This window comes from Podarcis erhardii (assembly GCF_964252035.2).
Source record: "Podarcis erhardii genome assembly, chromosome: 5".
NCBI classification, from domain to species: Eukaryota; Metazoa; Chordata; class Lepidosauria; order Squamata; family Lacertidae; genus Podarcis; species Podarcis erhardii.
Window position 1 is genome coordinate 71,232,299 of NC_138509.1, and position 13,912 is coordinate 71,246,210.

Here is a 13,912-nt window from a genome sequence, read left to right on the forward strand (position 1 = left end):
AGCGAGTCAAGCAGAACCTGGGTCCCGCCAGAACCCGCTTAGAAGTGTTGTTTGTTTGTTTGTTATGGCGTGTTGTTTTTTGCATCACCAGCCTCATCATTAGAGTTTTATAACGAGGTTTGTTTTAAAAACTTGGGTTCCTTTCACAGTCGCTCATTAGTAAAGGGGATAAAAGCGAGCGGGCAAAAATAACAAAGCAACTCATTTCTGTTACTACAATGGAATTTCATCACGAGTTTAAGTTTTCTAGCCCGCCTGTCTCTCAAGTAGCCCCTGCAAGAAAATGTTGCAGCATGGAGTGCTTGCTGAGGAAGCCAAGCTGCCAAATTCTGGGATATGCCATTGTCCCTTCCCCAGTTTTCTGCTTTCCAGCAGCTCAGACAACACTCTGTGTCCAATTGGTTCTGAGGGGGAATCCTTCCTAAAGATTTATCGAACTTTGGGAAACCTTTGAGCCTTCTTTCAGCCTAAGTTGGATACTTCCTTTTTGAAGCATAGATGGTGCCATTTTGGTTAAATAGGAATTCCCACTGGCCAAATACATTCACTATTAGTATACAGTCATACCTCGTGTTATGTTTGGTTCATGTTACGTTTTTTTTCAGGTTGCATCCCGCGGCGACCCGGAAGTACCGGAAAGGGTTACTTCCAGGCTTCGCTGCTCGCGCATGCGCAGTAGTGCTAAATCACACTTCGCGCATGCGCACAAGCACCAAATCGCACCACGCACCTGTGCAGATACGGTGCTTCAGGTTGCGGGCTTTTCACGTTGTGAACGGGACTCCGGAATGGGCAGGGGGTGAGGAATATCTGTCAGCAAGACAGCTGCATTCCTTTCTGAACAGCTTTTCAAGGGCCACATGCTGGGGGGTGGGTTGGGGGAGGGTGTCGCAGAAGCAAAAGCAACAGATGTAACTTTTACCTTTGCATGGTATGCTAATTACTACACACTCACAAACATGGGCCTAGCCAAGTGGAGTCAGGGGGGCAGCTGCCTCCCCCAAATCAAGTAAATCAATAAAAATACTTAACTGAGGTTCTGCCCTCCCTAACATGAAGCCTGCGCCCCAACATAAATCCTGGCTACGCCCATGCTCACATAAACCCTCTATCCTCCATCTAGACAGTGCACTCTGAGGAAGCCCTACCGAGACTCATCAACCATTTTGTCCAAGCCTGCAGGGAATTTGGCCCACATCAGCCTGTCAAAAACCAACATCCTGAATCAGGATGTCGCCAACCCTCCATGCATCACCTTTGGTGGCCACATTCTTGAGGTGTCAGATGACTTTTGTCAATCTTGAGTTCCACCAAAACCAGCAACCAGTGCATATTTATCTATGCACTGTACTTATATGCACTCCTTTCTGCCAATTCCCCATGGTTTATAATCCAAAATGTAAAACAAGCATAAAACAGCAGAATTCAGTCTGTTGTGGCCTCTTCAGGAGCCAATATGATGAGCTTAGGCTCCTCTCTTGCTTTCTTCTCGGGATGCAAAATTATGTGAGATACGTTATACTGAAAGACAGTGACTGGTGTGAAGTAATTCAACAAGCATCATAACAGCAATAGTTGAACCCAGATCATGGGATAAGTAGACAAGTTTGGTCAGTGAGTAGTTAAAAGTCATTATTTCAAAGTGGAACAAAGTAAGCAGTGGGATTTCCTCAAGCTCCCTAGGGGCTGATGCCAGCTAGTCAGTAAAGTATAATCAGATAGCCAAAGTTTGGATTAGGCTGTAGAGCTGATATGGGGTTTAACATTGGCTTATTTTTGTCAGCTTTGTGCATTGCGTGCCAGAAATATTTTTCCTGTTATTACCACATGTATCCTTGGCAACACAAACAAATGAACACCTTTCACACTTGATGGAAAGCAACATTTTACAGTTTGAATGATCTTAAAGTGACAAATGGGATTTTGCAGAAATATATGATCTTTCCTTTTCTTACTAGTCATAGTGCTAGGTTTTCTGTAGGAAACAATCAAGAGGAGTGTTTTTGCTTTAACTATTCCCCCTGCCCCCAAATCACACTTAAGATACTCATATGCCTACTCTCTTGAATGCCAAGCATTCAAGTTCACACCTTTTCAGTAGCTATTACCATGAGTACTGTCATAAGAGAAATCTGAAGAAGTGTGCGTGCACACGAAAGCCCATACCAATAACAAACTTAGTTGGTCTCTAAGGTGCTACTGGAAGGAAATTTTTTATTTTGTTTCAACTACGGCAGATCAACACAGCTACCTACCTATAAAGAGAAATCTAATTAGTGGTTTATTAACCAAGTCCTGATTCTTCTTCAAATACAGATTCAGTAAAGCAAGCTCTGGAGACTTCATGATCTGATGATGAGTAATTTTACTTATCTCATTAAACACTAGTTTCCCAAAATTTGCCACCTTCGGGCATATCCACCAGAAGTGTGTATAAGTACCCCTGTCTCCACACATTTGCTAGCACAAGGCAATTTTTCACATATGCTGTAGTCCCCCTGCTGGACCCGTAACCTGTTGCTGAGGTAATTTATATAGTGTGACTTTGGAGAGGGTTTAGTGTGTAGACTTGAGTCCAGCAAGGGTTAAAATCTAATTGAGGATCCCATTGTAGAAGTAGTCCAACCCGCTTCAATGTAGATCTTTATTCATAACCTCCAGCCACATTCTCAGCATTTTCCCCGCCTGCCACTTTTCTCTAACTAAAGGGTTCTTAACCTTTTTAGTCCAGTGGGCACATTTCAGGTTTTGAAAGAGTGTACTGGAAGCACAAAATAGCTGCTATGGGGCAGGGTGGGGCTTAACACAAAAAATGGCTGCCATGGGAAGCATGCGGTAATACAAAATAAGAGAGAGTGCTGCCCCTGACAACTTTATAGTTAACATAGGAAGTCAGTTATGTCCTGCTGGTCCTGCTTGGGGAAATCACATCTTACTGATTACACACACACTTGCTGTTGCTGTCTAATGGCAACAGGGTGAAGTGGCCACACCACACTCATTCCACAGAAATCTCATAGAAGGTGCCTGTACATGTTGCCCCATAATTTACATTCTAGGAGGGCTAGAGACTTGCTTTAAAAAGAAGCGAAAGTTCAGACTCTGGTGCACCTACCCAGATGCACCAGTAGAAGCTTTCATGCGTACCATGGCACAAACAAGTGCCAGGTTGGCAGCTCCTGCTCTAACTCCTTTCATCTTAACTACCGGGGCACACTTCTTAAACGCAGACTTAAAAATAATGGAATACAACAGGTAGAGCCTAGGAGGATCAGATTGCCTGTTGCCATGTAGTCTTAGGAGTTCAATTTCACTTAGCAAGAAGCAACAATCTATAGCCCTATTAAGCAATCACAGTTTCCCAGGTGAATGAGCATTTGGGCGGGATTGTGTGTGTATCCATTATAAGTTAATGATTACAAATTAAAGGAAAATACATTGGATCACTGCTTTTGTTCATTGTGCTGAGTAAAATGATTTCAGGAGAGTTTTCCTGTGTAAAGGTGATACCTTACAGGCTGGGATTATAAATGCAAAGGCCAGCACAGTTAAGTTCACTTGTGTAGAGTTCCCCATCTATCACAAGACTGTACTCAATTTAATTCTGTTCTCTTTATTTAGGATTTATTTTCTTCATATTGTACTGAAAGTAATGGGCCTTGTTTACATATGCTAACAAATGTGATTGAAAAACTGAAACATAGCAGTTATTTACAAAAAATAATTTCAGCAGGTCTTCTCTGAGCAAAGTTAGCTTCATGAGTTCATCTTACCAGTTTGGTGCAGAATCCCCAAGAATGAGATGGAGAATTTTGTACTAGACACAAAAAAAATTGATCAAAGAGCATATAAACTTTCAAGGCCTGCATTTCCAGTCACCGACAGAATTTTAGTAGACATTTTCAAGAGATAATTTAATACCCAGCAAGTTGTAAATAACTTCCTGCATGAAATTGCATTTTATTGAGTATAAATATGGATTGGATAGTAATTTACTGTGACGTACCAGAGAAATGTAGAGCTGATTCTTTTGTCCTGGAAGTAGAGTCAATCAAACCCAATTGTACAGGAACAACTGAAAAATGAAAAACCACAGGGAGATTTGTCCTGATGTGGGAGTTGGGAACATGTTGAAAGAATTGTTTCAGAATGTTTAGTTACCTGCTGTTAGACAATGACTAATTGGCAGTGTGAAACTCTGCTGATTCTTTTGAGATGACATTATTATTTATCAGCTTACTTTGAGTGAAGCAATATTGCAACATTTAAGCCAGTAAATTGGTTGTATGTTCTTAAATGTGTGTTCACCTATAAGGGTTAGGAAGATAGTTGAGCCTGACACCTTTACATGCACAGCATACCACTTAACTATCAAGGAGTCAGGAGTTGGCATGGATAGCCAACCACCAATGCTCATGTCCTGCCAGACGCTCTACTGCAGGAGCACCAAATTTACTTTACTGATACATTTGCACTATGCCAACCTTTCCACTGGTTCGCCCTCCCCCTTTCTTTCCTGGGAAGTACTGTAGCAGAGACTAAGCTGTTGGTAGTTCAGGTGAGTATTCTGACCCATCACACCATCTGACCATGAACTATTGATAACATAAAGGTAAAGGGACCCCAGACCATTAGGTCCACGACTCTGGGGTTGCGGCGTTCATCTTGCTTTATTGGCTGAGGCAGCCAGCGTACAGTTTCCGGGTCATGTGGCCAGCATGACTAAGCCGCTTCTGGCGAACCAGAACAGCGCACAGAAACACAGTTTACCTTCCCGCCAGAGCAGTACCTATTTATCTACTTGCACTTTTGTGCTTGCGAACCGCTAGGTTGTCAGGAGCTGGGACCCAGCAACAGGAGCTCACCCCGTTGCGGGGATTTGAACCGCCGACCTTCTGATCAGCAAGCCCTAGGCTTTGTGGTTTAACCCACAGTGCCACCCACGTCCCTATGATAACATACTTAATTGTATTATAATAACCACTCCACTTTTTAGATGCCTCTGTACTGAACCATTCTGTATGTTGATAGCATGATCAAAACTAGTTAAAGGTAGGAATGGTGAGAACCAAATTAAGGTAGAAGGACTCCTGGACGGTTAAGTCCAGTCAAAGGCAACTATGGGGTGCGGTGCTCGAACTCGCTGAGGGAGCTGGCATTTGTCCACAGACAGCTTTCTGGGTCATGTGGCCAGCATGACTAAACTGCTACTGGCACACGGAGGTCTGTGACGAGTGCCAGAGCACACAGAAACACTGTTTACCTTCCTGCCACAGTGGTACCTATTTATCTACTTGCACTGGTATGCTTTTGAATGCTAGGTTGGCAGAAGCTGAGACAGAGCAGTGGAAGCTCACTCCATCGTGCAGATTTGAACTGCCAACCTTCCGATATGGAATATCCCTTAATAGATTCTCCCATGTTGTTGCTTTTGAAGTGTAACTAGAAGGCACAAGGGCTCCCTGATTCCAACCAGGTACATTATGCTGTGGGTGTGGGGGATTTAAGCCTTTCCCTAGCACTAGTTTATCAGTTAAAATCTCACACACATAAACACACTAATCTGCCTCAGTTGATCTTGGGAACAGCCCTGGTACCACAAACAGATAAGATACTTTGCTCAAAGAAAATTAAAAGACCGCTATTCCTAATCTCACAATTTCCATTGCAGAGACTGGAACAATGAACTATTCTTCTCAAAACAGGAATACAAAAGTAACAAAAGGAAAAGACAAAAAAGGAAGCAAAAGGAAAGAAAACAAGGGTTTGGAAGTACATGCGTGAAAACAGCAGCCTTGGAAAACAAGAGCCATCAAGAAAACAACTGTGTGTAGAAATTCTTTCTAGCAAGAACTGCAAATGTGTAACATCTTTTTCTTGCTTTCCCTTTTTTCTTTTCTTCAAAAATATTTTCTTAAATATTGAGCCAGCATTAGAATGATTCACTGCACTGAGGAAAAACAAGATAAAGGATCAATGTTACTAAATGTTGGAAGCTTAGGTGCACAAAGAGAAACAATAGTGTCCTGGGAAACGATGGAATCCCTGATCTTTTTACAATGATGTACAGAAACTCAGGAGTTATGGCACATGCTGAGCAAAAAGCAATGAAATTTTTTATCTGAGTTGCATTGGAATATTAATAGTTTTGGAGAAAAGCAAGGCCTTTAAAGAATTGTGATGGTAACATTCATTTAGCTTAAGCAAGCAGAAATAAGAACGTAATCAACATTAAAAAAACATTAGGCATTGGTTTAAGAATATAAAAAATAAGTGATGATGAACCTCAGCTATATATGACTTCCCCACAAATGATGGATGTTTCTGAGCTTGAAAAGGAAAAAGAAAAGGGTTATGATTTGGAAATTCAGGGCAGCATCTAATGCACTTGTATTAGATTTATGCTTGTGCAATGGAAATTCTCAACCTTCCCCAAATCTGCTACGGAGGGCTGGGAAAAACCTCAGAACAGATTTAGCGGGTCCACGGGTTATAGGGAGGAGAAGGGAGAAGTTCCATTGCACAAGTATAAATCCCTTCATTAACAAATTCACTTACTTAATTCACTACCAGACTTTTAGAAGACATCTGAAGGCAGCCCTGTTTAGGGAAGTTTTTAATGTTTGATGTATTACGGTATTTTAATATTTTGTTGGAAGCCGCTCAGAGTGGCTGGGGAAGCCCAGCGAGATGGGCGGGGTATAAATAAATTATTATTATTATTATTATTATTATTATTATTATTATTATTATTATTGCTGCTGCATTGGATTCAACCCTCAGAATGCAATAACTAACAAAATAAATAACTGATAAATAATTGTCAAAGGGGGTATTAATGAGGCAATGAAGCACAATATACAGCCTCTGTTTCCCAAACGCCAACCTCATCTACTGTCCAGAATAGACTTGGTATACCCTGTTCATGCAGACGAGGCTCTGACAACCAAAGCACTGTGGGAGAACTGTTTCAACTAGGTCTAAGGAAATGTTGTCCCATAGTAAAAGCTAGTGCCCTTTTATCCTTAAAGCTACATTTAACTTTCTCCATTAACTCAGAACACCACATCATTAAGTGCCTTGTCTAACCTCTTTTTTTCTTAATGGGTCTGCTAAAATTCAGTGCTGTTTTTTTAGATGTGGATGACATCAACAATACTCTGGCCTTGTATCTCCTGGGAACTATGATGGTACGCAAAGCTAGGAGAAAAGGGCAGACTGACCAACCAGAGGAGGAAGAAAGATGTGGGGTGGTGAAGGTTGCAGAGAACCATCACTGCAGACTGAATAAGTGGAATTTGTTGTTGTTTAGTCATTTAGTCGTGTCCGACTCTTCGTGACCCCCTGGACCAGAGCATGCCAGGCACTCCTGTCTTCCACTGCCTCCCGCAGTTTGGTCAAACTCATGCTGGTAGCTTCAAGAACACAGTCCAACCATCTCGCCCTGTGTCGTCCCCTTCTCCTTGTGCCCTCCATCTTTCCCAACATCAGGGTTTTTTCAGGGAGTCTTCTCTTCTCATGAGGTGGCCAAAATATTGGAGCCTCAGCTTCAGGATCTGTCCTTCCAGTGAGTACTTGGGGCTGATTTCCTTAAGAATGGATTGGTTTGATCTTCTTGCAGCCTATGGGACTCTCAAGAGTCTCCTCAAGAAACCATAAAAACTCTGCAGAAAACTTTTGTGGACAGTGGGTGGTTTTTATTTCTTTCCCAAATTTGCTTGCTCTCTTCTATATAAAATCAAGGGCAAAGAAGCCCCCACCCCCTCAAGTGGTATGAAAGACATAATAATAATTTCCCATAGTTAGGGATGAACAGATCAGTCTGTTTCTGGTTCATGTCGATTTTGCATGTGATCATAAGTCCCAATTCATTTCTGCATTAATCTGTACTACAAAAATATATCTAAATACTATTTTATTACATCGTTTATCGTATTTCTAAACTTATTTTATAAGAACTCATTCTGTGGCCAACTGAGCGCTGTTTAGACAGCACAACTGTACCTACCACGTGACAATAAAGGCAGCAAAGGAATCCTACCTTGCTGCTTCTATTACATTCTCAAGTGATCATCCAGCAGAGCTTTTCTAGGTTATCTGGGACCTGACACAAGTTACAAGAAAGGAGATTCTGACTAATCATCAGGAATAACTTTATAACAGTAAGAGCTGTTTGACAGTGGAACAGACTTCCTCGGGAGGTTGTGGACTCTCCTTCACTGGAAGTTTTTAAGCAGAGGTTGGATGGCCATATGTCATGGATGCTTTAACTGACATTCCTGCATTGCAAGGGATTGGACTAGATGACCCACCCAACTCTGCAATTCTTTGTTTCTACGTATGACACTTGGGATTTTTTATCAAATTTTTATTGCCATGTAAGTCAATAAAAATTATTGACGGCCTCAGTCCAGTATACCTGAAGGAGCGTCTCCACCTCCATCGTTCTGCCCAGACACTAAGGTCCAGCGCCAAGGGCCTTCTGGCAGTTCCCTCACTGCAAGAAGCCAAGTTGCAGGGAACCAGGCAGAGGGCCTTCTCGATGGTGGCACCTGCCCTGTGGAATGCCCTCCTATCAGATGTCAAAGAGAAAAATAACTACCAAACTTTTAGAAGACATCTGAAGGCAGCCCTGTTTAGGGAAGCTTTTAACGTTTAATAGGTTATTGTATTTTAGTGTTTTGTTGGAAGCCGCCCAGAGTGGCTGGGGAAACCCAGCCAGATGGGTGGGGTATAAATAATAAATTATTATTATTATTATTATTAGTTGGGTCCCCCCCATATTGTACACCACCTTATATATTTTATGAAAGTGTAGTTTATAAACATTGAAAGAGAGAAAGAGAGAAAGAGAGAGAGAGAGAGAGAGAGAGAGAGAAAGAAAGAAAGAAAGAAAGAAAGAAAGAAGAATAACTAATAGTTTTTGTGTAATTTGAGGCAGCTTGATAATTATGACAACGTTCCAGTCTGTTGCGATGATAGATAGATGGTTGATGAATAGATAGATAGATTTTCCCCAAAGTAAACTACAGGGATGTATTTTTTTCCTAGAGGAGCATGCAAGGCATATAAATGACACCCCAAAGTGCAGCATCTGGAAGAAGCCAGGTATATTATTCATTCTGTAGGCAGCACAGTTCAAACATCACAGAAGGGTGCTCCAAATGTTTGGCCAGCCTCCAAGTGATTGCAATTAAGCCCCCACTTCCTGTCCCCCTCTCCGAGCATTGCTCTAATTATACATTCCAAATGGCAATCTGCAGGTGATGTGTGAAGCAACCCAAACGACACATTAGAGTCATTATATTTTTATTCTTACACAAGGAACACTGTCCCGGAGCATCAAGAGGATGCTGTCGTTGGCTATCTGCCTGTTATTTGAGCAGCTGCAGAAATGCATCCTGAATGGCAATTAAGTGACATGGAGCATCACTCTCCTTTTCATGAGTCGCTCCACCAGCCAGCAGCAAAACACAAGCTCTTAGCATTTCTCAAAGTCAATATATGTCCAAAGGATACGATTATCACGTTAAAAGTGAATTCAGCCCATGTTACTAGAAATTCCCATATTTCGAGGTCAAGCATCATTCTGCAAGGCATGCAGAAGACAAACTAGGGATTGGTCTGTAACAGTTTTAAGCAGAAAACCCAGAGATTTTCAGCATTTGTCATTCAAATGTCAGCAGAGCAACCACATTACCCAGAAACAACAGGAATCTAATCAGTTTTGTGATGTCTCTTTTGGGCAACCGATTCCTCAGCCACCTTTATTTAATCTATTCTGAAGACAAGGCTTTCATATTCTCCGCAGCACGTAAACTCCCAGTTGTTCCATAGATACATGATTTCTCAGGTGTGGAATGGCAGGTTGGAAATAGTTTTAAGGTCCATTCCAATCTAGCTCTTGCCTCAATGTGTTTTAATAACTTCTGCAGAGAAATGATGACAAATGAGTGCATGCAAAGGAACCACCTTGCCCACTTTACAAGCAGTATGGGAGTGTCTGTGCCCCAAGATAATGTATAAACCAACCCTGCAATTTTTTAAACAAAAAAGTTACAGTTTTATGGGAGGGAGGGCCTTAAACCCTAGAAATTAATAAATGGTAGGATTTTAATTATTTGGAGTATAGAAGGGAAGACAAGCCGAGTGGTTGAGACTGAAACAGGAAAGGGGAACTGGAATGAAATATACTCAAAGTCGAGAGTGGATTTTATGCTCTTTATTCAGCTCATAGTGGTGAGGAGGAATGGAAGTTTCCCCAGAATGTCTACTTTATATACATTATTTACACAATGGGCCCCACGTGATTGGCTAATTCCGGGATTCTCCTGTAGGCCAATCAGGTTGTGGATTCACTTCCACCTGGAGCTGGATTGGGTGGCTCCTGTGAACCAATCAGACTGCTGCATTCTGGATCCTATTGTTCTAGGACCAATCAGACTGCTGCATTCTGAATCCTATTCAACTCAGTACATAACATGGAACAATAGGTGTCAGAGGATCAAAAGCTGTGAGCATAAGAGAAGGTGAAGGAGCCATGTGAAGAGGCACAGCATATGTTTTCCTCACTCCGAATTCGCTGCAGGGCTCCTGCGATACCTACAGCTTCTTTTCAAAGCCCCCATTCTTAGACAGTAGATCCAATCTCATCAAGGGCATTGGCGTGCGATGTCAGGACATTGTGTAACATCACGTTAGGCCCCCTCAACTGTCCAGAGAAGCTGGTGCCTCTGAATCTCACAATGAGCAGAAGGAAGCTTCTTCAGGGTGGTGTCTTCTGCAGGGAAGAGCTTTCTATCTGTAGCTCTGATGGCCAGAAGGTCCATCCTCTGCCCTCACAATATCACCATGAGTGGATGGACTTAGATCAGCTATCCTTATAGCCTTTCTTCATTTTGTCCCTCAAAAGCATCCCTGTGTGCTTTTCAAGAACTGCTGCATACATTCAAAGGTCATCAAACAGCAAGTGGCAAAGAGCTAGAGCAGGGCAATGAAGATAGCACTCTACGTTAAAATTTTGTTGACATCCCAGTGTTCATCTGCCAGCAAGCATTTGATGCTTTTAATGACATAAAAGGAGCTGTGCTGGATCATACCAAATATGTATTCTACTGCAGCATCTGATCCTACAGTGGCTGTTCAGCTGCCCAAGGTAAGCCCTTAAGCAGGATATGAGCACAACAGCCCTCTCCTGCTTGTCTTTCTTTCTTTCTTTCTTAAATAGTTTTTATTAATTTTCCAATAAAAAACATCCAATTAACATATCAAATCATAATCCAATAAAAATATAAAAAATAAGACCAAATTGTCATCCAAATTATAACTATTAATATTTCAGGGCTTCCCATGGCCTGAACCTTGAAGCATATCTCCAAATCTCAGTCCTGCCATCTTTTTCTTTTTAATTACTGATTTTCTTCAGATAAACAAAACATACAGCATAACAAACAAGGCACACATAACAAAACTTGACTGTAAGCTTACTTCCTGCTTGTAAATGCACAGAAAGAAGGCAAAACCAAAACAATCATGGAAAAGATGTAGAAATAGTGATATGGAATGCCAACCAAGTTAATGTATAGATTTTAAGCTGAAGGCCAAAAATGTTTCGGTATAATACCAGTCTGTAATAGATGATGGAGATCTGGAGAAAGAACTGCTCCCTGTTACTGCAAAACATATTCGACAAATGAAAACCATATAACCGAGAATGGTATTTTAGATTAAACCCCCTCTAAGTTGTCAGTTACACTCTGTAACTCCTTCTGCAAACAGTAACTGCCATAACTTATTCCCTTTAGAGTACAATGGGAATGATATCTCCAATGCTGGGCCATTTGTAGCTTAGCTGCTATTACTAGGTGGATGATTAGATCCTTATATAACACATTGTGCATGGTTTCTGGAAAGAGTGATAGCAATGTCAGAACTGGGTCTGGAAGAATAATTTATTGCACTATTGGAAGACATAGTTTGAAAAAGCCTTTCCTCAAAAATCATAGAATCACACAATCATAGAATTGTGGAGTTGGAAGGGACTCCAAGGCTAGTCCAGCCCCTTGCAAAGCAGGAATCTCAACTAAAGCATTCATGACAGGTGGCCATCCAGCCTCTGTTTAAAAACCTCAAATGAAGGAAAGCCCACAACCTCCTGAGCGATTCCATTTCCACTGTCAAACAGCTCTTATTGCTAGAAAGTTATTCCTGATGTTTAGTCGGAATCTCCTTTCTTGTAACTTGAAGCCATTGGTTAAAGTTTTACCCTCCAGAGCAGGAGAAAACAAGCTCGCTTGTACAACTGGGCATTGCCACCATGTAGTGTAATATCACCCCATCGCTTACATCCTCTCTGACAAGTCGCTGGTAAATTCTCATTAAAGCTTTGTTGTTGTTGTTTAGTCATTTAGTCGTGTCTGACTCTTCGTGACCCCATGGACCAGAGCACGCCAGGCACTTCTGTCTTCGAGAACACTGTCCAACCATCTCATCCTCTGTCATTCCCTTCTCCTTGTGCCCTCCATCTTTCCCAACATCAGGGTCTTTTCCAGGGAGTCTTCTCTTCTCATGAGATGGCCAAAGTATTGGAGTCTCAGCTTCAGGATCTGTCCTTCCAGTGAGCACTCAGGGCTGATTTCCTTAAGAATGGATAGGTTTGATCTTCTTGCAGTCCATGGGACTCTCAAGAGTCTCCTCCAGCACCATAATTCAAAAGCATCAATTCTTCGTCGATCAGCCTTCTTTACGGTCCAGCTCTCACTTCCATACATCACTACTGAGAAAACCATAGCTTTAACTATACGGACATTTGTTGGCAAGGTGATGTCTCTGCTTTTTTTGTCTGTCAGTGTACCTCCTTCCTCACTCCCATGTCATGACTGTTAAGTTGTGGGTGAACATATCAGACAACACAGAGATTCTTCAAACACCTCTTGTCTATTCACAGGCCCAGAACAGAACTGGGCTGAAGGGTTCAGCCAACCTGCTTATATAGAGTTCAACTACAAAGCAACAGTAACAACTTTCTGTAACTATCCAATCACTGAACGTCACTTTCAATTCCTTATTTGCATATGTGGACCTGAGTGAAAACTATCTACAGTATCCCCCTGCTGGCCCAGGGTGAGAACTTCAGTACATAACAGTAACCGCTGGTGTTGTGTAACCTGCCTTCTCGTTTGCTTCCTCACCCTGACTTCATGGCCTGTTCCCTGCCATGTAGGCCTTTTTTCCACCTTGCCTGGCAGACGGAGCCCTGACTGACTCCAGCTACAGAAGCTGAGGCTGTTGAAGAGGCCAGAGACCATCTTGGCAGTCTCTTAATGCAGATTCAGGTCACTGAGCCTGAGCTTTCACAGCTATCTCCTGCCATGAACCACCATTGGCAGAATTGGCTGCAACAACATCAGCAGATATGTTCTGTGCTGAATATAATATTTTATTCTCTTGCTCATTGTGCTGTTTTAAATGTGCATTTTATGTTTGACTTCCTTTAGCAATGTTTTCTTCTGAAATCTTTAAGATGATTTTTTTGGTTAACCTTGCTCATTAAATGTGCATTTTATAGTTGCCCTCCTTTGAAATGTCTTATTTTGAAAACTTTTAAAGATAATATTTTTGTTTCCTGTTAATTATGCTGCTTTGAATGTATACTTATTATTTGGTTTTTTTTCCTGTATTGTTCTATTTTGGATGGTTTCATTTGGTGTTTTAATGTTGGTTGTAACCGCTTTGAGATTTTTTTCTTTAAAATATAAAGCAGTATAAAAATAAATAAATAAACAAACAAATAAATAAATAATAGCATGACACTACAAATCCTCCATGCATGAAGACAGCCTTACATTTTTATGTATATAGGAACACACTGTTCTTAAAACTTGAGAGATTTTTATTGGAAGCAATGTTCTAG

General features: G+C 41.5%; 1 long non-coding RNA gene across 1 annotated transcript; it reads left to right on the forward strand.

Moving 5' to 3' along the window:
- Positions 1–10,292: 10,292 nt before the first annotated feature.
- Positions 10,293–13,569, forward strand: LOC309342036. The gene is made up of 2 exons (XR_014156682.1): positions 10,293–11,155; positions 12,947–13,569. It is a non-coding gene; the product is annotated as an uncharacterized lncRNA (long non-coding RNA).
- The last annotated feature ends 343 nt before the right edge of the window (positions 13,570–13,912 follow it).